Source organism: Coenobita brevimanus, chromosome 97, assembly GCF_032717465.1.
Source record: "Coenobita brevimanus isolate Jiangsu-jjx chromosome 97, ASM3271746v2, whole genome shotgun sequence".
NCBI lineage: Eukaryota > Metazoa > Arthropoda > Malacostraca > Decapoda > Coenobitidae > Coenobita > Coenobita brevimanus.
In genome coordinates, this window is record NC_137050.1 from 18,844,653 (window position 1) to 18,868,025 (window position 23,373).

A 23,373-nucleotide genomic window follows, 5' to 3' on the forward strand; every position below is an offset into this window, starting at 1 on the left:
AATTTTGGTATGAACTGGACAAAAAAAATTTCACTTCACCTTGAATTGTGACCTTTATGTTTCACCTATTGTTCTAAAGAACATTAGATCAGAGGTTCTATACCCCCCTCTTTTTTATTTTAGGATCTCATTAAGAATCATGCTGTATATGTTTACCACTGCTGTAATTCATTATTTCATCTATTCAGAATCACTTTCAAGAACAAATAGTGAACGGAAATCCCTGCTGTTGAAAGGCAGTACCAAACAGCATGATTAAGAATCCATTTGATCAGTATCGTTATACTACATACAGCAAAACTGAGTCGAAGCAACAGTTATTTCCATGAGTAACTATATCCACGTTTTCGAAAAAGAGCAGAGAGTGCAAGAAGAAGTGGGGGAAGGTTGAGAAGAGAGGAGAGATGAATGAACCTAGAAAGAGGATTAACAAGAATAGAAAACCCTGCTTTCATGAAAGAGGGAAGTAAAGTGATATAAGTGTGAAGAAAGGTGAGTAAAGAAGGAAGGATGATGAGAGGGAAGGGAAGCAGGATGGGACAAAGAGAACAAGGGTGAAGGGTAGAAATTGGCAGGAAGGAAGGAACAAGGGTGAATACTGAACAGAGTTAATGAGCAGCCTGACATTGTTTCTTTGTTACCAGAGTTTGTATATTTGACCAAATGATAGAGACGGCACATCGATGGTCAGGTTTAATACTCAGAACGGTACTTATCTTCGTATCCAAAAGTGTGGAGAAAGTAGACTCACGCAGGTATACTGAGGAAAACTGTATGAGATTTTTCACCAAGTTAAGTGGTAAGTCCCAGAAAAATGTTTTTTTTAACTTATTTTTTAAATTTATTCACACACACACACACACACACACACACACACACACACACACACACACACACACACACACACACACACACACACACACACACACACACACACACACACACACACACACACACACACACAAAGCAAAGCAAAACATTAAACCTTCTTTTTCTAACGGAGACTCAGCTGTCTGAGGCAACTGACAGCAAACCCTTTTCTGTATCCTCCTACTTTCTCTATACTCATTTCAAAACCAAAGGTGGCTGTTGTGTATACATACGCAACGACTTATCTTGCTCTCATGTTCCTGAACTTGATTCTTCTGAATTCTCCACACTCTGGCTTCGGCTTTCCTGTCATTCTCTGACTAAATATATCTGTGCTGTTTACTTATCCCCTAATGCTACTGACTATCAAAAATTCTTCGACTATCTTACTTCTACGATGGAACACATTCTGTCCATTTCTCCTTTCTCTGAAATCTCCATTCTTGGAGATTTCAATGTTCACCACCACCTTTGGCTCTCCTCTCCTTTCACAGATCCACCTGGTGAACAAGCCTACATCTTTTCTATCCTTAATGACCTAGAGCAGCTTGTACAGCACCCTACCCGTATCCCTGACCGCCTTGGAGAGAGCTCCAACATACTTGACCTCTTCCTCACAACTAATCCTTCTGCTTACTCTGTTAATCTTTCTCTCCGTTGGGCTCCTCCGATCACAACCTTATTACCTTAACCTGTCCTATCACTCCGGTACGGCCTGTGGACCCTCCAGGGAAACGTCGTCTGTGGCATTTTGGAGCCGCGGACTGGGAGGCCCTCAGGCAGTACTTCTTTGATTTTCCCTGGAATGATTATTGCTTCCATGGCCGTGAGCCATCTGAGTGTGCCTTGCGCATTACGGAGGTTATTCTCTTGGGCATGGAAGCATACATTCCTTTCTCATATCCTTTGACTAACGCAAGAAAGCCTTGATTTAATCACGCTTGTTCTATTGCTGTCCGCAACAAGGAGAAGGCCTACAAAAGGTACCGGAACCAACCCACCCCTGAATCACATAATCTTTACGTTTCTGCCCGGAATCGTGCTAAGTCTGTTCTTCGCTCTGCTAAAAATAATTTCATCCATACTAAATGCTCTCAACTCTCCAACTCGAATTCTTCCCGCTCCTTCTGGCACCTTGCCAAAAATCTTTCTAACAACTTTACCTCATCATCCTTCCCTCCTCTTTTCTACTCTGATGGTTCTGTAGCTATTTCTTCTACTGATAAAGCAGATCTCTTCGCATAGACTTTCTCCTCCAATTCCACCTTAGACGATTCCGGTGCTGTTCCTCCATCACTTCCCCCCTCTGACTTCCTCATGGCTGACATTAAAATTTCTTCAGTTGATGTATTTTCTGCCATCACTGGCCTCAGTACTAACAAGGCATATGGGCCTGATGGGGTCCCTCCTGTTGTTCTCAAGAACTGTGCTTCTGTGCTTACACCCTGCCTAGGCAAACTCTTTCGCCTTTGTCTGTCAACTTGTACCTTTCCTTCTTGCTGGAAGTTTGCTCTCATTCAGCCAGTCCCAAAGAAGGGTGACCACTCCCAACCCTCCAACTATCGTCCAATTGCTTTAACGTCCTGTATTTCAAAAGTTTTCGAGTCAATTCTTCATAGAAAAATTTTAAGGTATCTTTCCTATCACAACCTTCTTTCCGATCGTCAGTATGGGTTCCGTCAGGGACGCTCCACTGGCGATCTTCTCACCTACCTTTCAAACTCCTGGTCATCCTCCTTTCAGGACTTTGGCGAAAGTTTTGACATTGCACATGACATCTCAAAGGCTTTCGATCAAGTCTGGCATATACCTTTAATTTCCAAACTGCCCTCCTACAGTTTCTATCTTCCTATCTGTGCCTTCATCTATAGCCTCCTTTCTGGTCATTCTATAGTCGCTGTTGTATACGGCCATCGCTCTTCTCCTAGATCTATCAACAGTGGTGTTCCTCAGGGCTCTGTCCTATCACCAACTCTCTTCCTTTTATTCATCAATGATCTTCTAAGCTGTACATCTAACCCTATCCACTCATACGCTGATGACTCCATCCTTCACCTTTCCATTCGGTTCCCGCAACGCCCATCTCAACAGTTACTTCAAGAAACAAGGGATGAGGCTATGGCACACCTATTGTCTGACTTGGCTCATATCGCTGACTGGGGTAAAAATAATATGGTTGTCTTTAATGCATCTAAGACTCAGTTCTTACACCTATCAACCCGACAAAATCTTCCACAGGTATACCCACTAATGTTTAATAATATTCAGCTTAATCCTGCATCATCCTTGAACATGCTTGGGGTTTCATTTACTCGGGACTTATCTTGGAAAGATCATATTACATCTCTTGTAAAATCTGCTTCCAAGAGATTGGGTGTGCTAAGCCGACTCCGCTCTTTCTTTACCAGTGCACAATTGTTGACTCTATACAGGGGTTTTATCCGCCCCTGTGTGGAGTACAACTCTCATGTGTGGGGAGGCTCCCCACATACAGCTCTTCTCAATAGGGTGGAGTCAAAGGCTTTTCGCCTCATTAACTCTCCTCCTCTTACTGACTCCCTTCAACCTCTGTCTCTTCGCCGCACTGTTGCATCTTTATCTCTTTTCTATCGCTACTTTAATGGTCACTGCTCCTCCGAACTGTCTGCTTGCATTCCTCCACCTCTACGACGGGCGCGTAGCACCCGTCTGGCAGCAACCTCTCATCCCTTTTCTGTCCAACTCTCTAATGCAAGAGTTAACCGTTACTTCCAGTCGTTCATTTATGCAACAGGTCAGCTCTGGAACTGTCTCCCTCTGTCTGTATTTCCTGCTGCCTATGATCTCCAGTCTTTCAAACGTAGTTTTTTTTTTTTTTTTTTTTTTTTTTTTTTAATGTGTCCGACTCTGGGCATAGGCTTCACAGCCTGCTCTCAAGGCCCAGTAGTCCTCCTACATACCATACACCTCTCTACATGTCACCACTTCGGCGCTAACACCCACCGTCCATATTGAATACATGCTTGTGTCCAGGCATCTCAAAATGATCGGATCTTGAATTTGGCTCTCTATTGTATTTTGTTTTTCTCTTGGAGGGAACTGTTTCTGCGGGCTCATGGCCTTTGGTTCCTTCTTCCTCGCATAAAAAAAAAAAAAAACTGCAGGATTATTGACCGTGTAGGTGTCATAATGAATACCCACGAACTGAGGCAAACGATGTGGTCATTGAATATTGCAGTGGTTTGTTGACCTTTTCACCATGACAAGTCGCTTCTAGGCTGAAAAAAATTTGTCTTGGGGTACTAAGATTAAAACTTAAAAATGTTGTGATGCTGAAAATGTTAAGCGTACATTTGAGAGTTTATCACACTATGATCGTCAGTTTTCGTGGATTGCACTCGGTGGTATCGTAACCAGGGTCACGATGGTCGTCGTGGGAAACATCTGAATATTTAAAGCGCGAGTCAGAGGCGAGAAAATATGTAGAACCAGAGAGACTACTGTGTGTTAAGGAGGAAGTTTAGAGGACTTTATTGGATGTAAAAGATTAATTTTGTTAGTATGAATCCTTGGTACAGGCAAGATTTAGTACGTAAAAAATACTTTATTGATTATAGCCATTTTTGGCTGATAAGGTTATAAGTAGCAGTACCTTTAACATCGAAATTAATCGCAGTTTCTGAGAACTATCCTAGTGTGGCTGGTTTGGTCTACCTAGCGTGGTCACTTGATCCAGGTGTTCAACTCGAACCTCAGGTCGTCACCACAACTACAAGGTTGATGTATCACCAACACATGGAGGGAGAGGAGGTTGTTTCAGGGAAACCAAGCTCTGGCTTCATGTGGGGGTATCCCCGAACCCTGGCTCCCTGTGTGGGGGAGGCGGTCTAAAACCTCTGGAATCCGTTAGTAGGTTTATCCAGAGAGAAGAGGGTGTGAGAGTGGAGTTTGAATTCTGGCTTTCTTAACTCTTGAAATTATATTTTCCTGCATAAATTTGTCCCTTATCGCCTCTTTTTTCTGTCTTACTCGCCATTAGTATGGCATTGTATCTTAATCATTATCTTGGTGCAGTTATAAACATAAGGTAACGGTTGCTACTGTGAAGCCTTTCTAACCCCGTGTACTGTATTTCAGCTTGCTATATGTTTCTCACATCTCTTTTCAATGTTTTTTTGTATTGGTTTCTGAAATTCCAGTGTTTCCTCTTCCGCCTCCCCTTCTTACAGTTCCTCCGCTTCCATGTCTCCCTCCCACTTACGAGCTCCTTCAATTTCCCACCAGCCTCAGCCCTCTCTCTCACAGTTCTTACTTCCCCTCTGCTTCTGCCTTTCTGTTCTCCTCCATTCACTTCGTACCTCGCCTGCTGTCTTTCCCTCATTGCACACTCGATGCTGCCGCCTTTCCGTCTCTAAGTTCTTCCTCTTGCTCTTCATATCCAAGATCTACTCCCGACATTCCATCTTCCATACGACATACATGCTACTAATCCTTAACCTTCCAGTTTATCTCCTTTTCCGAAGTCCTTTGCTCAGTTCCCATTCTTCAGTTTCAACATGTTTTTTTCTGTTTTATCCCTTTTTATAAGATTTAAGTCCCCTTTTCCTCGTCATTCTTCGTCGCATTGATGCATCCTATTATATACACTATATATTCCGTATACATATATATATATATATATATATATATATATATATATATATATATATATATATATATATATATATATATATATATATATCTCCCATGTTCCATTTCTTCCTCTGTCTCAATTATATTTTCTTCCCTCACATTGTCTTCCCTGATGCTATCTCCTTTACCACATGATATATATATATATATATATATATATATATATATATATATATATATATATATATATATATATATATATATATATATATCCGCTGTTCCATTTCTTCCTCTGTCTCAATTATATTTTCTTCCCTCACATTGTCTTCCCTGATGCTATCTCCTTTACCACATGTATGTTTATCATGTACTTTTTTCACTCGTCTCCTCTGCATCCCAGTACTCTCGTGGAATATAAACAAATTTCAGGCCCCGTAGTGCCCAATATTCTTACTGATTCCCCTCCGCCTCGAATAATACTATATCTATATGTAAATTTTCTTCCTTCCCCAGTTTGAAAATTCCATTATTGAAATTTTCGAAATGCCTCGCCAGGAGGCTGTGTTGCAGGGGATATATTTTCCTTACTTTGTCTGCATCCTCCATGTTTTCCATCCCAGCCACCAGCCCATGCCTCAATTTTGGAGAGTTTAAGGCAGGGTCTAGAGCGGTAAATATAGATTGGAGAGAAGGAAAGGGGTAGTAGCTACTGCAGAGATGAGAGAGAGAGAGAGAGAGAGAGAGAGAGAGAGAGAGAGTATTGTTTTGGAACTGCCTGAACGAGAAAGGTAATGAACTGAAATTATATTGCCTCGGATACTGTGAGAATGTTGGGGAAAAGTGTTGAAGGGTTGCTATAGTCTCACCAATCTAAAACCAAGGTTTGGGTGGGGTCTGGCGCTGGGTGCAGTCATGCCATACTTCCTAAACGAGCGATGAGTAGATTCTGTTATATATGTAATAGGCATCACAGATAGGTACACACATACTAATGCAATATAAACGTTAGTATTCTAGCATATCAAAGGAAGGTAAACTTGTAATGCATATGGCTCCTGTACATCAATAAAGAAACGTGGCATACATATTTTACAGTGGTGCTGAAAAAAATGTAGTTACTTTTACCGACTTTCACGGTAGTTCTAAGTTGGGTAAGTAATGTAACAATTACGTTTATAATATAATGTGAAGGAATTACTAGAACATACGCTATTTTCTTAATAGGAATAAATAAGTTAAAACACTCACGAGCGGTAACATCCAGATCCATTGGAGGGAGATTTAAGCTTCTGTCACGTGCTTCCACTGTTCACTTTCTGTTATATATATAACTTAAATTATATTTATAACTTAAATTAGTTTGTCTTTACACACACACACACACACACACACACACACACACACACACACACACACACACACACACACACACACACACACACACACACACACACACACACACACAGAGAAGTGGGTGAAGTCATGTCAGGCCAGGTGGCGAGATGTGACCGGCGAATTATAACGGTGTCAGGTCAGCCACTAGCCAATCAGAGTATAGGAAACAAGGCAGTGCTGTACGGCGGGAAATCCCCGGCTGGACTTCACCCAAACCTTGGTTTTAGATTGGTGAGACTATAGATGAAGAGAGGAAGCGAGAGTGGAGAACGTAGGCGAGGAAACGATAATGCAAAAAATAATCTTAAAGGAGGATGTTGATCATCAGAATTTCAATTCCCCGGTCATTGTATTTTTCCTTGACATTCTGAAACACTTATTCTGCTTTTCATTAACATTCCATTATTAATATTTTTTTTTTTTACCTTACTGAAGCATTTTGTTTTTTGGCCTTTGAGTCGTCCAGCTGAGGTTTTGATTTGGCGCAGTAGTGTCAGTAACGTGTTTGCGTGGGAAAGGTAGGGTAAGCCAAGGAGTGGTCTTGTAAAATAGGAAGGATTGATGAAAAAAAATGCCCAGTGTTTGAACAGAAATTGAGAATATATCGTGTAATTACAAATAATGAATAATTTGGAACTTTGAAGATTTAAAACAGGGAAGCGTGATATCGCATGTAATGAGTAACATGAAGTCCAAAAACTAATTACCTATTTATTTATTGTGTAGCCACAAAGAGGAAGCTTCGCCCTAACTATTTATGGTATTGATTGTCTTTGCATTTATGCAGATGCTGCTTTTGTGTTCACTGCCCAAAAACTTCATATGAACACAACATAGATATTTGCACAGTTTTAACTGGCTAACTGAATGCTTAACAGCAACCACATTCCTTGCAGATAATGGGAGGGACCACAACTGTATTTCTGTAAAGTTACACGTTTACAGCCTTTTTGGTTTTCTCTAAAACGTGTTGCAAAGAAAACACTGAGCAGATATGAATTCGGTACTTTCCACTAGGCTAAATGGCAAAATATTCATCCAAAATTCTCATCAAACTTTTTTATTATAGGAGTTTCAACCAATTGCTGTATCTTAATTAGTTTCTGAGATTATATCAGTTTCAGATATGCAATTTTTGCATCAAAAAATGAGTATACATCCTTCAGAATAGGTCAAGATCATTTATTTTCTTACAAGTACCTGGATTACCCTAGGATACCTTCCTGTTTTATAATTTAAGGGAAAAAAAAGTGCAAAGAAAAATTATAATACTTACGGAAACAATAAGCTTCGCCATTTGTATGGCGAAGCTTAATAAATCTGACATTAATATGAAGAAAAAAAGATACGAATAAACTTGCTTTTGGAGAGGGGAACCACAATGGTGTTTGCAAAAGTTCGCTATATATAGTGTTGGCAAGTCTTAGGGGAGAGGCGTTACAACATTTTTAACGCAACCTACTTCCATCAGTTGTCTCACGTTATGTCGGAGATTTAACCTGGGACCTTGCCGTGCTCAACTAGATGATCCCCCTCTCCCATAGACACTTGCATAGACGTGCTCGTAGTGTGCGTCTAGGCCTTTGAGCGTGTTTGTATGCTTATGTATGTAAATGTGTGTATACATTTTGCGTGTATGTAGGTGTGTGTGTGTGTGTGTGTGTGTGTGTGTGTGTGTGTGTGTGTGTGTGTGTATGTGTGTGTGTGATTTATTCCTAGTTATCAATTAAAAGTTTATATATACTGTGTATATATATATATATATATATATATATATATATATATATATATATAGACACCCCCCCCACACACACATACACCTCAACTGTACAGTAAAGAGCCCCTCTCTGTCTTCTGTCTTTCCAGGTACCGTCCTCCTGTCCTGTCTCACGAAGCCACTCAAGTCTTTTGGCAACAGTTTATCCCTTCACTCACCCAGGTCCGGCCAGCTGCCGTAAGTGTTACTTTACCTTGCCATATGGGGTTAAGAAAAGAGTTGGCATAGAAGAAGGATAATTGTTAGTCTGCCCATTATTCATTTTTAAAACAAAACATGTACAGAGTTGACGGTGTGGCAGAGACAATCTAAACTTTGTTGTGGAAAAGTAAAACATATTGTAATAGGAGGAGTTAAACATCCTGGGACAGGGTATGTTAGTGGGTCTTCCAAGACCATGAGAACTTTTCCTGACGCTTGATGGAAGGGTCTAGTATTATGACTGAAATTATAAAGTGAACCTAACAGGTAGAGAAAATTGAGACTTCGAGGCAGAACAATTTTTGTTCTTCTTTTTTTAACAAGGCAGATATTTTTGTCCTATTGCAGATTATTTTCCATCTCTCAGTGACAGAAAAAGACAATGCTACTCCTTTGCATGCTTCCAGTAGAACTTGTTCGTGATGAGCATCATATTCTAGTGTTAATTTCATGTTTATCTTAACATTGTGTAATAGAGTATAAGCACAGAGAGAGACAAGTCATTCCAAGATAAAGACTGAGGTCATGGTTCATGGTAACCAAAATCCATTGTTGGTTGAGGAAACAGGGTAGAAAAGGACAGAGGCTGAAGCAAACCGTTACACAATTACTAAGGCACGTGAGGAAGGCCTTGAAGCGCGGCCTTTTGGATGCAATAACACAAACCCAACCTCGACACAGTATCTGTTCCATCCCAACTGCTTTTGCCGTTCATTCACTCCATTCGTAAGCTTTTTTTTTCTTTCGTTCTCTTATTTTACATTCTGTACTACCGTCTCCTTCAACTGTTCTTGCTGTATTTTTTTCCCTCTCACCTTCCAGTTCTCTCTTCATCTTATATCACTTCCACTTTCTCCCCACGCTTCTGTTTCATATTTTCTTCCTCCCCAGACAGTGGTGTTCCTCCGTGCCTGGTGATATCTTTTTCTTTTATCACCTCTCACCCCGCGCTCCTCTGCATCTGTCAGTATATTTTTGCAACATATCTTCTGTCCTCCCCACTTTCTGTTTCCGTATCTCTCTGTTTTTGTTTTCACCAACCTTTTTCTTTTCTCTCCTCCATCTCCCTCAGTTTAGATCATTTTGTCTCTTTACAAAACTTTTTTGACAAACACCGGTTCTTAGTCACCGTAGCTCTCAGCATCCTGGGTGTCCTTCTATGATACATTTACTTAATCCTGCTAATATTTACATTGCCAGTCATCTACCGGTACTTTATATGTTCACCTTACCATTTCTTGAAGATAATATTGTACTCTCTCACACATCTCGGTAACTTCCAATTATGACTCATGTTTTCCAGTCCTTGAGACAGTCGTTTTCTCACTAACCTGCCGCCTTCACTCTTCTGCTTTCTTTCATCACCTATCATCTTACTGATTTGACTCTTTCAATGAGCTTCTTACATTTCCCTGTCTGTTTAGCCCTTTCCCCACTCCCACTCTTCCTTTATATATATATATATATATATATATATATATATATATATATATATATATATATATAAAACCCCCTCGCTTCTCTCCATCCGCCATCTCCCCTGACCTGACAAGGAGAGGTTGTCGCTTTAAAGAATGACGTCCACACAGGCCGGGTAACAGATGTCAGGTCCAGCAGTGTGCCTAACCGCGTTGCCGGCCGTTGTACCCAAGATCGGAAGATTGGTTGTACCTGCCTCTCTCGCGCCCACATGTCTTAACAGTTTTTCCTTCTGCCTGTGTCATTCTGCTCTTCCTACACAAAGGACCGTCCGTTTCCACCATGTGCCTCCACCACTGGTATCTCCACCCTGTGCCTCCACAGCTGTTGACTTCAACACTCATTGCCTCCATCACTGGTGACTCTTTGCCCAGATGACTTTCTCCACTCCATGCCTCCACCACTGGTGACTTGCTGCATCCCGCACCTCCACCTCCCAACAAAGCATCCACCAGTTGCAGTGTGGTCACGCGGCCACAATCACAGCGGTCCCTGTAAACAGCCACTGAGGTCAAGTGGATCTCATACCGTCCCCACCTCACCTCACACCCCTGGTTTCTTCACCTCACATCACACCAGTGATCTCTTCACCTCACCTCACACCATTGGTCTCGACTTTACCTCATACCTCTGGTCTCCATCTCATCTCATCCCTCTGATCGCTCCACCTTACCTCATACCTCTGGTCTCTCCACCTCATGTCTATTCTGCTCTCCACCTCGCCTCACACTTTAGGTCTCAGCCTCGCTCCTGCCACCTCACTCCTCTTTAAACGGCCGAACAAGATTTATTACATCTGCGTCTCGGGGAGACAGAGCGGGTGCTATGCTTTTAGTGGTGTGTGTGTGTGTGTGTGTGTGTGTGTGTGTGTGTGTGTGTGTGTGTGTGTGTGTGTGTGTGTGTGTAATAACCTAGAACAGTTTTTAACCCAATTTGGTGGAAGGGTTGAGGGTTAGTTCGTAAGGAAACTTTTTAAAAAAGAATAACAGGGCAAAGGTCAAGATCACAGAGCCAGGTCAAACGCTGATGTTGGAAAATCAACTTCAAGAGTTTTTGTCAAATTCCTACCGAAGTCTGGGATAAGGGGAAAAAGTGGTGAAGTTTTGCGAACAATCAGTAAGAGGTCAGTGTAACAGCACAAGGTCAAAGTTCGACTCGTGTGAGTTTTTGTTAATGAAATAACCTGAACAGTTTTCTTATGATTTTAGTCAAACATGATGGAAGAGCTGAGGTTCGACAGTAGGGCAGACTCATTGTTTTTAAGAACAGTAGATCGAAAGTCAAAGAAAAAGGTCAAGGCCAACCTGAGTAGTTTTTTACTGATTTACACCAAACCTTTATGAGATAGGTAAAGGTTAGGGAAGAACAAAGGGATTAGATTTTGAGAACAATCGAGAACAACCAGTCAAAAGTAAAGGTCACAGGGCAAGGTCAAAGTTCGGTATATGTATCTGTGGTAAAGCAGAATAACTAAAGCACTTTTGATCTGGTGACCTATTATTCCTCTAAAAACCAGGTCAGAGGTCAAAGTCATACGGCAAGCTCAACTTAAACAGTTTTCATCTAATTCAGACTAAACTTTATATAAGGGTTCGGGTTAAAACAAGTAAATATATATTACTTTTTGAACTATTGGTGAAAAGGAAGTGTCACAGGGGAAAAAAAATCAAGGTTTAAGGTCACTGGACAGTCAACTAAAACAATTCTGATCAGATTTCAGCCAGAGCTGGTGGATGGGTTAAGAGTTAGGCAAGAATGGCGATATTTGATTTTGAGGGTAATTTTTAGAAGGTTCAGGTCACAGGCCAAAATCAAATATTCTCCCCCTAGATCAGTTGAGGGACGTGGGTTTTGCACTGTCTTGAGTGCTGCTTTTTGTTTTCTCTCTTTATTTGTAGTTTTTCATCTCTGTTTATTGACAAGAATTCCAGTATGGTAATTTATTTCCCAAGCTGTTTGTACCATTTTTGTGCTCAGAAACTGAAACTGAAAGAGCTTTCACTTAAATACCTGAGTGTTAACACATATTATTTTACATTTCACCCATATTTATCGTTGTTCGTCCTCTTTCAGTGTTACAGTCTTCTGTGTGCCTAAATAACTTTTTTTGAATCTGATATTTTGTGCGTGAGATACAAAAGTTTTCGTCGACAGCTATTTCTTCTCACTGTACAAACGTCAGGATTACCTTCCTTCACTCAGCATACGTAACAACTTTCCTCATTCAGTATTCGAAAAGATGACACGTTGAATATACCCGGCGAATGGGCTGGTTGAGAACGAAGAAATCATCAATTATTTCCCTGATGATTCACGTTTCACCGATGTCATAGTAATGCCACTCCATATTTTAGTTACCAGGTTATAATCTAAAACAGAAAAGATGTAAAGAGTCAGGGATCGTCAAGGACCGGCGGTAATGTACTGCTGTCATGTCAGTCAGGCATGTCAGTGATTCGGGGCTACGGCAGGGAGGATGACAATGGGAAAAAAGAGGGAAATATAATTGAATGATGTAGAGAATCGACGTTGGAAGGGTGGAAAAGCTTTTTCTTGGAGGAAATGGGTGGCTGTCAGGTAGAGATGGGGAGGGGAATCGAGACCTTGTGAGGAATGAAAAAAATGGCTGGAGGAGACTGTTGATGGCAGAGATGGAGGAGCGAGGGCCAGTGGAGGTGATATGGAGGCAGGGGAGGACAGGATGGATGAGATATCAGGTAAGATGTGGTGGCGTGGCATGGTAAGGTGGAGGAGAGGCATAGTAAGACAAGATGACAGAAAGGCAGATCAGGATAGAGGAGAGATCTGGTGAGGTTGGTGGCAGGGCAGGACAGGCTTGAGAGGAGGCGATATTTGGTAAGATATGATGGCAGTGCAGGACATGACAGGGCAAGGTGAAGAGACTTGATGAAATATGGTGGCAAGGCAGGGGAGGGTGGAGGAGAGCCTTGGTGAAATCTACAGGCACGGCAGAGTATGATAGAGCGGGGTGGAGACGAGACCTGATGAAGCGTAATGGTAGGACGGAGCAGGGCAGGACATGGTGGTGAAGAAAGGTGGCGAGATATGGTAGCAGGGAAGGACAGGGCAGGATGGAGGTGAGAACTAGTGAATTATTGCGTCTGGCAATAGATAGATAGATAGATAGGACAAGGCAAGACAGAGTGGAGGAAAGACCTGTGAGATATGGTGGCAGTTTTCCACTCACATTCCCCTGCTCTCATCACTCCCACCATCTATTTGCCCTCCACCATCACACTCAAGTTCCTTCATAGATCACACTGACATTCACATCCTCACCCAGAGCAAAGTTTCCACCACTAATTCCTGTCAGCGTCACTGCCCCATTCCCTGCTCTTTCAGTGCGACCTTTGTTACCCCAGTAGTTCTCGCCCCATGTATTATCTTCCCCTTGCAGCACCCACTCCCTCACTTATCTTCCACTCGCTAGCTCAGCACACACTCCCCATCCTACCTACCTCTCCCCCATCTAGCACTCACCCCTCTAACCAGCACCCATTCCTCCATCTCTGTATCTCTACCTTACCTAGCATCCACATCCCCACCTCCTCAGCAACCACTACCTCACTCGATAGCCATTTTTCTCATCCGCCCTCCTTCCCTCTCCCACGCAATCTTATCCTCCCTGATATAATCCACTCCCAGCCACCGCCCGACCCCCTTTCTTCAAAGTGTCAGTAATCTGTCACACACGCAATTACGGTGATTGTGAACTCAGTGGACACCCGGAGAATTAAGATGACGAGTATGACACACCACTCTGTAGCCTTCACCCCCCTGCACCACACTGCACATTAGTGATGTGACCGTTTTACTGTAATTCCATCAAGGAGCTCGAAAGCCCATGACCGGATGTCTATAAGTCTCAGATTTTGTTTGTCCGACTTTCTGTCTGTATGTCTCATCCTCCAGTATGTTATTTTGTTTTGTGTTTCGTGCTTCCCTTCCCTGTCACTCTCCTGATTATCTTTTCACATATAAACTTCCTCTTACCCAATGCAATGAGCGCGTCCCTCTCACCCAACTCATTGAACACACGTAGTACCCAGACCATCACCTTCATATTGTACACTTCTGGTTACCCACGTCCCTAGGTTGCCAATTTCATCTTCACCAAATCTTATTTCCTTCTTCACCGTGTGTCCTACTTCTTCTTGAGACACTCCTCCCTCGCATCGTGTTGCATTTTTTCCTCTCATAAACTGTACTTGGACCAACACTCATCCACACCCTCATTTTACGTACTCTCCTCCTCGTCATATCCTTCACTCAAATCTCTTGCTGTAGTTATCGTTTTCCACCTTTATCTCCACAATTCCTCTTCCAACCTGCTTACAGCGCCCTCCCCTACTTCATTATCCTTTCTTCTCACCATAAAATGCCAAGCCTCCCCGCCACCACCAGTGCACCATTAGCGCCCACCACAGTCTACAGTAATTACCTTTGCCATTAGCCAGGCTGAACCGAGTTTAACAAAGCTGCGTGGGTTGTCGGCAAAACCAGAGCTTGACAAAGCAGTTGAATACACAGCACTGGACAGGTTGAGGAAGGGATTGGTGTGGTGTGGGGCTGTGGTGAGGGGCTAGTTGTAGTTGTGGTGAGGGGCTATGTGTGGTTGTGATGATGAGTTAGGTGGTGTGGGGTTGTAGTGAGGGAAGAAGTGGCTTGAGGTAGTGGTGAAGGTTGATGGGGCTGTGGTTAGGGGTGGGATAGTGTGGAGGCGTGGTGAGAAGTGCGGTAGTGTGGGGTCGTGGTGAGGGGTTGGGTGTGGGATTGTGGTAAGAGATGATATGGTGTGAGGTTTTGGTGAGGAGAGAGATTATGTTGGGTTGTTGAAAGGGATGGTGTGGTGTGGGATTGTGATGGGTATGATGATGTGGTGTAGGGTTGTGGTGAGGGGTGTGGTGGTGTGGTGTAGGGTTGTGGTGAGGGGTGTGCGGTGTGGTGTGGGATTGTGATGTGGGGTTCGGTGGTGTGGGATTGTGGTGAGGGGTGTGGTGGTGTGAGGTTGTGGTGAGGGGCGTGGTGGTGTGAGGTTGTGGTGAGGGGTGAGGTGGTGTGGGGTAAGTAAGGTGGTGTGGGGTGTGGTGGTGTGGAGCTGTGATAAGTGAGGTGGTGTGGGATGTGGTGGTAAGGGGTTGTGATAAGTGATGTGGTGTGGGGTTGTGATAAGTGAGATAATATGGGGTGTGGTGGTGTGGGGTTGTGGTGAGGGATGCAGTGGTATGGTGAGAGGTGAGGTGGTGTGGTGAGGGGTGAGGTGGTGTGGGGTTGTGGTGAGGGGTGAGGTGGTGTGGGGTTGTGGTGAGGGGTGAGATGGTGTGGGGTTGTGGTGAGGGGTGAGGTGGTGTGGGGTTGTGGTGAGGGGTGAGGTGGTGTAGGGTTGTGGTGAGGGGTGAGGTGGTGTAGGGTTGTGGTGAGGGGTGAGGTGGTGTGGGGTTGTGGTGAGGTGGTGTAGGGTTGTGGTGAGGGGTGAGGTGGTGTGGGGTTGTGGTGAGGGGTGAGGTGGTGTGGGGTTGTGGTGAGGGGTGAAGTGATGTGGGGTTGTGGTGAGGGGAGGTGGGGTGGGGTTATGGTGAGGGGTGGGGTGGTGTGGGGTTGTTGTGAGGAGTGAGGTGGCGTGGCAAGAGGTGAGATGATGGGGAAAAGGTGAGTTGGTGAGAGATGATTTGGTGAGTGGGGAAATGGCGAGGGGTTGTTATGAGGTGAGGTTGCACGATTTTGCAAACATGCTATAAAGTCGCAGTTCGTACCGTAGTGTTTTATAAGGAAGCTTAATAGAATAACTCTCTCTCTCTCTCTCTCTCTCACACACACACACACACACACACACACACACACACACACACAGAGTGAGAGAGAATGAAAACAGCATTAACAGTAGGACTCCATAAAGGCAAGACATAAGCTTCCTCCGTCACGCATCACCTTCAAGTCGCTGATGGCGGGAAGCAGGAGGGGGAAGAAGGCAGGGGAAGGAGAGGGATGGGAAACAGAAGGAAAAGGACAAAAAATAAAGTCAGGGAAGAGAGACGGAGAGATGGAAAAATGGTAACAGACGAAAGTTGAAAGCGTCTAGAGTTAAAGAGAGATCAGTAAAGAGTGGGTTGAGGGAAAACAATCGGAAGGTGGGAAGACGGGAAGGCTTGGGGGAAAGAGACTGAAAGATTAAGGAAGATATAAAACAAGAAGCGTGATGAGGGATTGCAGAAGTATGAGAGTAAAATAGGCTTTAGAACATGGAGGGCGAGGAAGAAATGTGGGTACGCACATAAGTAGCTGGGTGGAAGGAGGGAAAGACGGAAGAGAAGTGCAGAGTGAAAGAGAAATAATCAGAGTGGAGTAATGAAGAGAGATGTGCCAGAAACAAAGGAGATGGGGCATTACAGATGGAGATTGTGATAGTGAGCGAGACGGTGATGGCCTGAAGACCGGCTGCCTTAGTATATACACAGAGGCAGAAAATGGACGTAGAGTGATAAAGAAACTAAAGGAAAGAGGAAGATAGAGTGGTAATTTATGGATTAAAGTAAGACTGATGAGCTGTATATAGTGGTAAATTATGGATTAAATAAGACTGATGAGCTGTATATATATATATATATATATATATATATATATATATATATATATATATATATATATATATATAAGAAACACACATTACACGTGCATACTTATGTGGAAAGTTTTTGACTCCAACGGGGATCGAACCCAAGACCTCTAGACAGAAGTCAGTCACCGTTACCACTACACCACGGCCTGATAAAAGCCAAGCCACCTGAATTAAATGAAGAGCCAGGTAAATCCTTTGTCGAGAGATATTTTTTCAGTTCCAGCCCATATGATGATACATATTTCAGACACCTCAGGATTTTTGTTTAGCCCCACGAACTCGGCAAGTGACATAGCAATTTTAATTTATCCCAGTCAGTACACAAGCGTCTTCCTATATATGTTGGAGAAACACACATTACACGTGGGTACATATGCCTTGAGGTTCCGGGTTCTATTCCTGGCTGGAGCGTCAGGAACTTTCCGCAAAATTATGTACGCTCGTGTACCATTCACACACACCATGAGAATAGTTTTGGCCCCTTGAGAATAGTTCTGGTAATTCTTAAGCGAATAGTTTTTCTCCAAGTTTAACCAAATTTGCTGTAGTTATTAACAGACTGGACATGACGAACCTGACAGAGTTGGAGAACCATATGTTGGACGTTAAAATAACAGGTAAAACATAAGTTCCATTAAGCGCTGTGGCCTTCGCCTTTTATATATTGTGAGGAAAAGGCGTAAGGTACGTCGTGGTCTACCCCACAACAGATGCTCTTAATTTGGCAAAAAGCGAATAAAATCTGTTCCATATCTCAAGGACAGAACTGTTGTCCTGGCCGCCGTGAGAATAGTTCCAGTTCCGTAAGAATAGTTCCAGCCATGGGTAAACGAATCGTTTTTCTGCTGTTTTAACCCAATTTGGTGGAAGGGCTGACGGACCGCACTTGACAAACTTTGGAAGGTGAAAATAGGAGAAACGATTAGGATACAGGCAAGTCTTAATCATCATTATACACTGTGACCTTCGTCTTTCATATTTTGTGCTGAAAAGGCGTTTTTTTTTTTTTTTTTTTTTTCAGGGCTAAATAATCCTCAGCACCTCCACATGATTTGGTTAAAATCGGTTAAAAAAATGTTCGTTAAATCAAGACCGGAACTATTATCTCGCCGCTGTGAGATTAGTTCCGGCTTTGCTTAAACGAATACTTTTTCTCCGGTTTGGGTAGAATGGTTAACGGACGGCACATGACGAGCTGTACAAGGTTTCAGGGCAATATATCAGACGTTAAGGCTATAGGGAAACCTTAATTTTCATTATGCACAGTGACCTTCGTATTTAATATATATATTGTGCCGAAAAACCGATGTATTGCATTAGTGTGAAATGAAACGGAGATTATGTTACTGTATAAGGAAAGTGTAAGTGTAGGTGTGGTTAAGGCAGCAGAGAGAACTGACTATTTCATGATCGTATTCTAACAAAAAACGTGGGTGTCATATCCTGGCACAATGCTGCAGTGTAATAATACGTCAGTGGTCTGAAGTTTGACACACTCCACTGTTCTGCTGGTGGTTTCTGTACGGACGTCTCATCGTTTCGTCGTTAGTCAAGCCATTACGATTCAGATTCAGTTCTTGGTTGATTACTGATCGTTAATGACTTTATCAGGGATATCATGTCTGTATTGTTGGACCGTGGCTGCTGTATTAGCCATCTGTGGGAGTAGTAATTCTTGTGAATGAGCATATGTTGGGACTCACTTCAGGTGTAATAAATATATTGGATAACTGTATTCTCACTTAAATTGTATAGGGCGCTTTGTTATAGGTGTCAAAGAAATTTTTTAAAAATTTCCTTTGTATAGACAAGCTTTAGCAACCTTAGAGTTTCATGTAAACAGTGTCCATGTAATCTTACGTTGTTAACAACCTAAAATAGTGAGGCGAAGTGGTTGGGGCAAGACAGGACAGGGAGGAGGCAGGTCGTTGGAGGGAAGATGAAAGGTGTAAGAGAAAGAGTGGCAGAGAAAAGATCCTGGATATGAGGAGGGAGCAGAGAGAGATAACGGAGAGAGGGTTGGAGGGAGGATGCGATGGCAGGGAAAGATTACTGTAGTGAAGAGAGGAGAGGAGAATCCGAGGAAAGAAAAGAAAAGGAATCGAGTGTAAGCAAACAAGATGGAGTAAAAAGATAAATGAGTTGTACCAATATCCCAGAGCGTCTTCATTATTGTCCTCTCTAGACATCCATATTTATGGCAGTATTTTACATAATAGGCATTTATGATGCCACTTCATTGCCCCCCAGTATAACATCTAACTATTTTACCTTCTTGTGTTGCTGTTGTTCTTCATATCTTGTATGTCCAACTCTCTAGTGCAGTAATCAGCCGGTACTCGCCGTCTTTCATACACACCAAGTCTTCTCCGGAAGTCTCATTCACAGACTGTCTTTTCCTCTGTGTGTGACCTACAGTCTCATTTATAGTATGTCCAGGCACCTGGAATTTAATGGAACTTTAATTTCTCTTCTTTTTTATTTAGTTTCTTTGGAAGGAAAAAGTTTTGCAGGCGTAAAGGCAAATTCCCTTAATCCGGCCTTATCTACAAACTTTTCGTTCAAGCCTCTTAATTTTCGTATAACCCAGAACCCGGTAACTGTTCTTGGAAGCAGGCTACAGTATGAAAGAAATGACCCTCTGAAACATTCTCTTTGGTGTTTGCATACAAGCTGAGATGTGTGTTGTGTGGCGGAAAATGTTTTTATTTTGTAATTAAAAATCCAAGTCGAGAAGGCGGGTGTGTAAACACTACTGGGAAATTGTGGGACGGGAGGGAAAGTAGGAGGGAGGGGAGCGGAGGGGAAATGAAAAGGTGAGAGGGGAACAAGTTAGTCTAGTTTAATGATTAAGAAGTAATGTTTAAGAGTCGGGCGCCAAGAGCCACTACGGGGGAGGCAGAAGGCGAATATTTTGTATACCTTATTCAAGAACTGTTTCTGTTGACTGTGTGTGTGTGTGTGTGTGTGTGTGTGTGTGTGTGTGTGTGTGTGTGTGTGTGTGTGTGTGTGTGTTTTATGCGTCCGACTCTGGCCATGGACTTACTGTATAAGGTCGTTCCCTGAGGGCCAGCAGTCCTCTTACATAGCATACACCTTCACAAGTCACCACTGGGGATATTATGGTTGTATTTAATCTTTTAGCTGCTGAAACAAATCGTCTAATGGTAGTCGGAATAAAGTACCCCAGTCACCAGTATACATCAGCAAACAAAGAGTGAATCGATAGTTTGTTTTCCTGTGTAGATTATTAGAGTCCTGGTGAAGTGGAGAGTGAGGCTTGTTGGAGGAGCCGGCATGAGGGGAAGAGCGGCGGAGTTGGTGGTGGGAGCAGTGAGGAAGACAGTGGGATAGTGGTGTTGTGTGGTGTTGATGGTGAGAGCTGACCCGGGAACCATAATTTTAAGTAGAATATAAATATGTTTTGGGGGAAGCTGCGATACTAAACGGGATTGTGTGTTTAAATGATCATAAAACGTGAAATACGATAATGGCTGACATGAGACCTGGCATATCCTGCTTATGAAACTGTATACATAAATCATACTTTATTTCAGTGGTGATGGACATTGTGAGTGCTATTGTAAAAAAAAAAAGTTATTCCCATTTATTGAAAAACTCATATATTCCCAAATTTTTGTTGGGAACTGCTGTTAGTTGCTTGTTATATTTAATATTCGGTACCAAAACTTCAGAACTTCTGGGAAAGGATAAGGAAGTGATGTGTGTGTGTGTGTGTGTGTGTGTGTGTGTGTGTGTGTGTGTGTGTGTGAGAGAGAGAGAGAGAGAGAGAGAGAGAGAGAATTCAAATATCATCACTTTTTTAATAACAGACGAGAAGAAAGAGAGATGCAGCCTTAGAAATGTTAAAGGGAGGAGAGAAAGAGAGGGGATGAATTAGTACTCGAAGGAAGAGTGGAACGAGTAAAGCCTGGCGACAAGATAGAAGAGGAGTGGGTGGTAAAAAGGAAAATGAAAAAGAAAGACAGCAGATAAGGAAGAATTACGTAACGTAAAACAGAATGATAAAGCTTAGGAGTCATGAAAGAGGAGTGAGTGATTGAGGAGGAAGCAGAGGAGTGATGCGAGAAGGAAGACAGACGGCAAGATCAAATAGGATGGAGAAATTGAATTTCTGGTTGAGGGAGGGAACATGATATATTTCTGGGGTTTCGGTGAATAAGAGAAGGAGGGAAGGAGGGAGGTAGAGAGGAGGGTTATAGAGGGTAGTACATATGAGCAGAAGCAGGATGGCAAATAGAAAAAGAAGGTCAAGGATCGGATAGGATAGGGCAGTACACTTGGGCTCTTGTTGACGTTATTTTGGCCTCAGGATTGTGTGAACGCGAACCAGAGGACTGTAGACTAAAAGTTACCCCCCTCTTTCAGTCTACCATCCTAATTCGGGGATAGGGAGGAAGCCGAGGGACATTTGTATAATCGAACAAAGGAACAACCCATTTATTTTTTTGCCATTATATGACGGCGTACATATCCAGCACACACTTCATTGAGTCAAGACAGCTTTTATACGGGGTCACTTTGATTTCACCGATGAACTTGTCTGACAAAGAACATGATTTGGTGGTGGAAATAGTAGTACATACTCTGACACAAGCATCTAAAATATCCGTGATGTGATTCGACGATGTGCAGTGACATTGGTAGCAAAATGGTCCCGTCTGATAGTTATGGTACTGCCTTAATCCTTTTTTCTCCATCAGACTTGAAACACATCCATCCCGTTATGACTCTTCTGATCACTCGGGATCTCGCATTTGCAGAAGAGAAATCAAGGTCTCCTAACTCAGTTGCTCCCTCAGGGCACAAACCTCATATCTAGACAATTACATAGTTGCCTGGATTGTATAGGGTATGGGTATAAGACCTTATTGTAAGTAATGTATGGAGGGTAGATCTGAAGGGAAAGAACTGGTGTGGAGTGCGCATGAGGAGGGAGAGGGAGAAGAGTCACAGAAGGAAAGTATTAAAAGGAGAACACAACAGGAGAAGAATGGACACGGGAAGAGGATGGTTTAGTACGGGAGAGGAGAAAACAGTAAAAGTAAGAATTAACCTTCCTTCATCACGTCCTTAATAGCAGAGATGCCGGCCAGGTTGCAGGAGACATGGAGGCAGCAGAGAGAGAGAGAGAGAGAGAGAGGATGGGTATGGAAGGAGAGGAGCTGGGAAAGAAAGGAGGGGGTGGAAGGAGAAGCAAGGAGAAAGAAGGGAGGAGGCGGTGAGGGGAGGCAGAAAAAAGGAGCAGGGTGAAGGAAGAAGTAGGTGGAAGGAGACAGGGAGGAGAAGCAGGGGAAGGAAAGAGAAAGTGAAGGAGCTGAAATAATTAAGAAAACGGTAAGGAGATCGGGGCAAATAGGGATTGTAATGCTTGAAAGGCAGAAGAGAGGGCAAGAAAATGTGAAGAAATAGTAAAATGGTCAGATGGAGAAGAGGAGGCAAAAGCGGGATTGGTTAAATTTACAGTAGGCAGTGAGAGGAGGAATGACAGGAAGGGGTGGAGGATGAGCATGTGTGAAAGGCTGGAAGAAATGAAGGAAGAGAGGGAGATTAAAAAATAGTTTACTTAATATTGGCGTTAGACGAGTCTGAAAAATATTGTAAGGGAGAGTGCAGGGTAAGTCAGCAGTTGGGACTACTGGGGAAGAAAGAATGCGAGACAGGGAGGACGGGTAACAGTAACAGCCAAATCCTTATTGTCCCTTCGAGTTATAGGGACTCGAGGACAGGCTACTGTAGTAGCCTGCTTTCTTTCTTCCCTTGTCGGCATTACATCATCGAACCCATGCACATAGTACAATAAGGCTGTCACCCAGACTGGAGTAGTCTAACTACCAGATGACCATGCACGTAGAATGAAGACAGCCACTCCTCCCAACGTCCCTTAGCCCCTGATCCTCACCCTTCCACCTCCGCCACCTCCCCTGAATGTCTGAGTCAGTGGTCAGTATATCGTAATTAAGTTGAGAGGGGAATTTCCAGACGTCGCCCTTTCTCCAGGGACCTGACCACGCCAACGCAAAGATTAACCCTTTCACCATGATTTTTTTTTCTCCATCTAGAAAGAAAAAAATAATCGGGTGGTAGAAAGACTGCAGTATGAAAGACGCCATCATACTGAAAGAGTTAATGACCAATAGAAGAGGCATCGGTGAGTAGAATAAAATCGTGTGACGGTGGCAAGAATACTCATACTCTAAGAAATAAAAACGTTATTGTACTGAAGAGGTTAAGTAGTAAGTTGTGGAGCTAGAAGCCCATTAGCGAAAGGTTAGAAGAGTAGCCTATGTGTGTATGGAGTGGTCACGGAGTCAGTGGATTTGTATGGACTGGTGAAAAAATACAGATATTATGAGTGAGTCTGAGAGTAGGATAAGGCCTG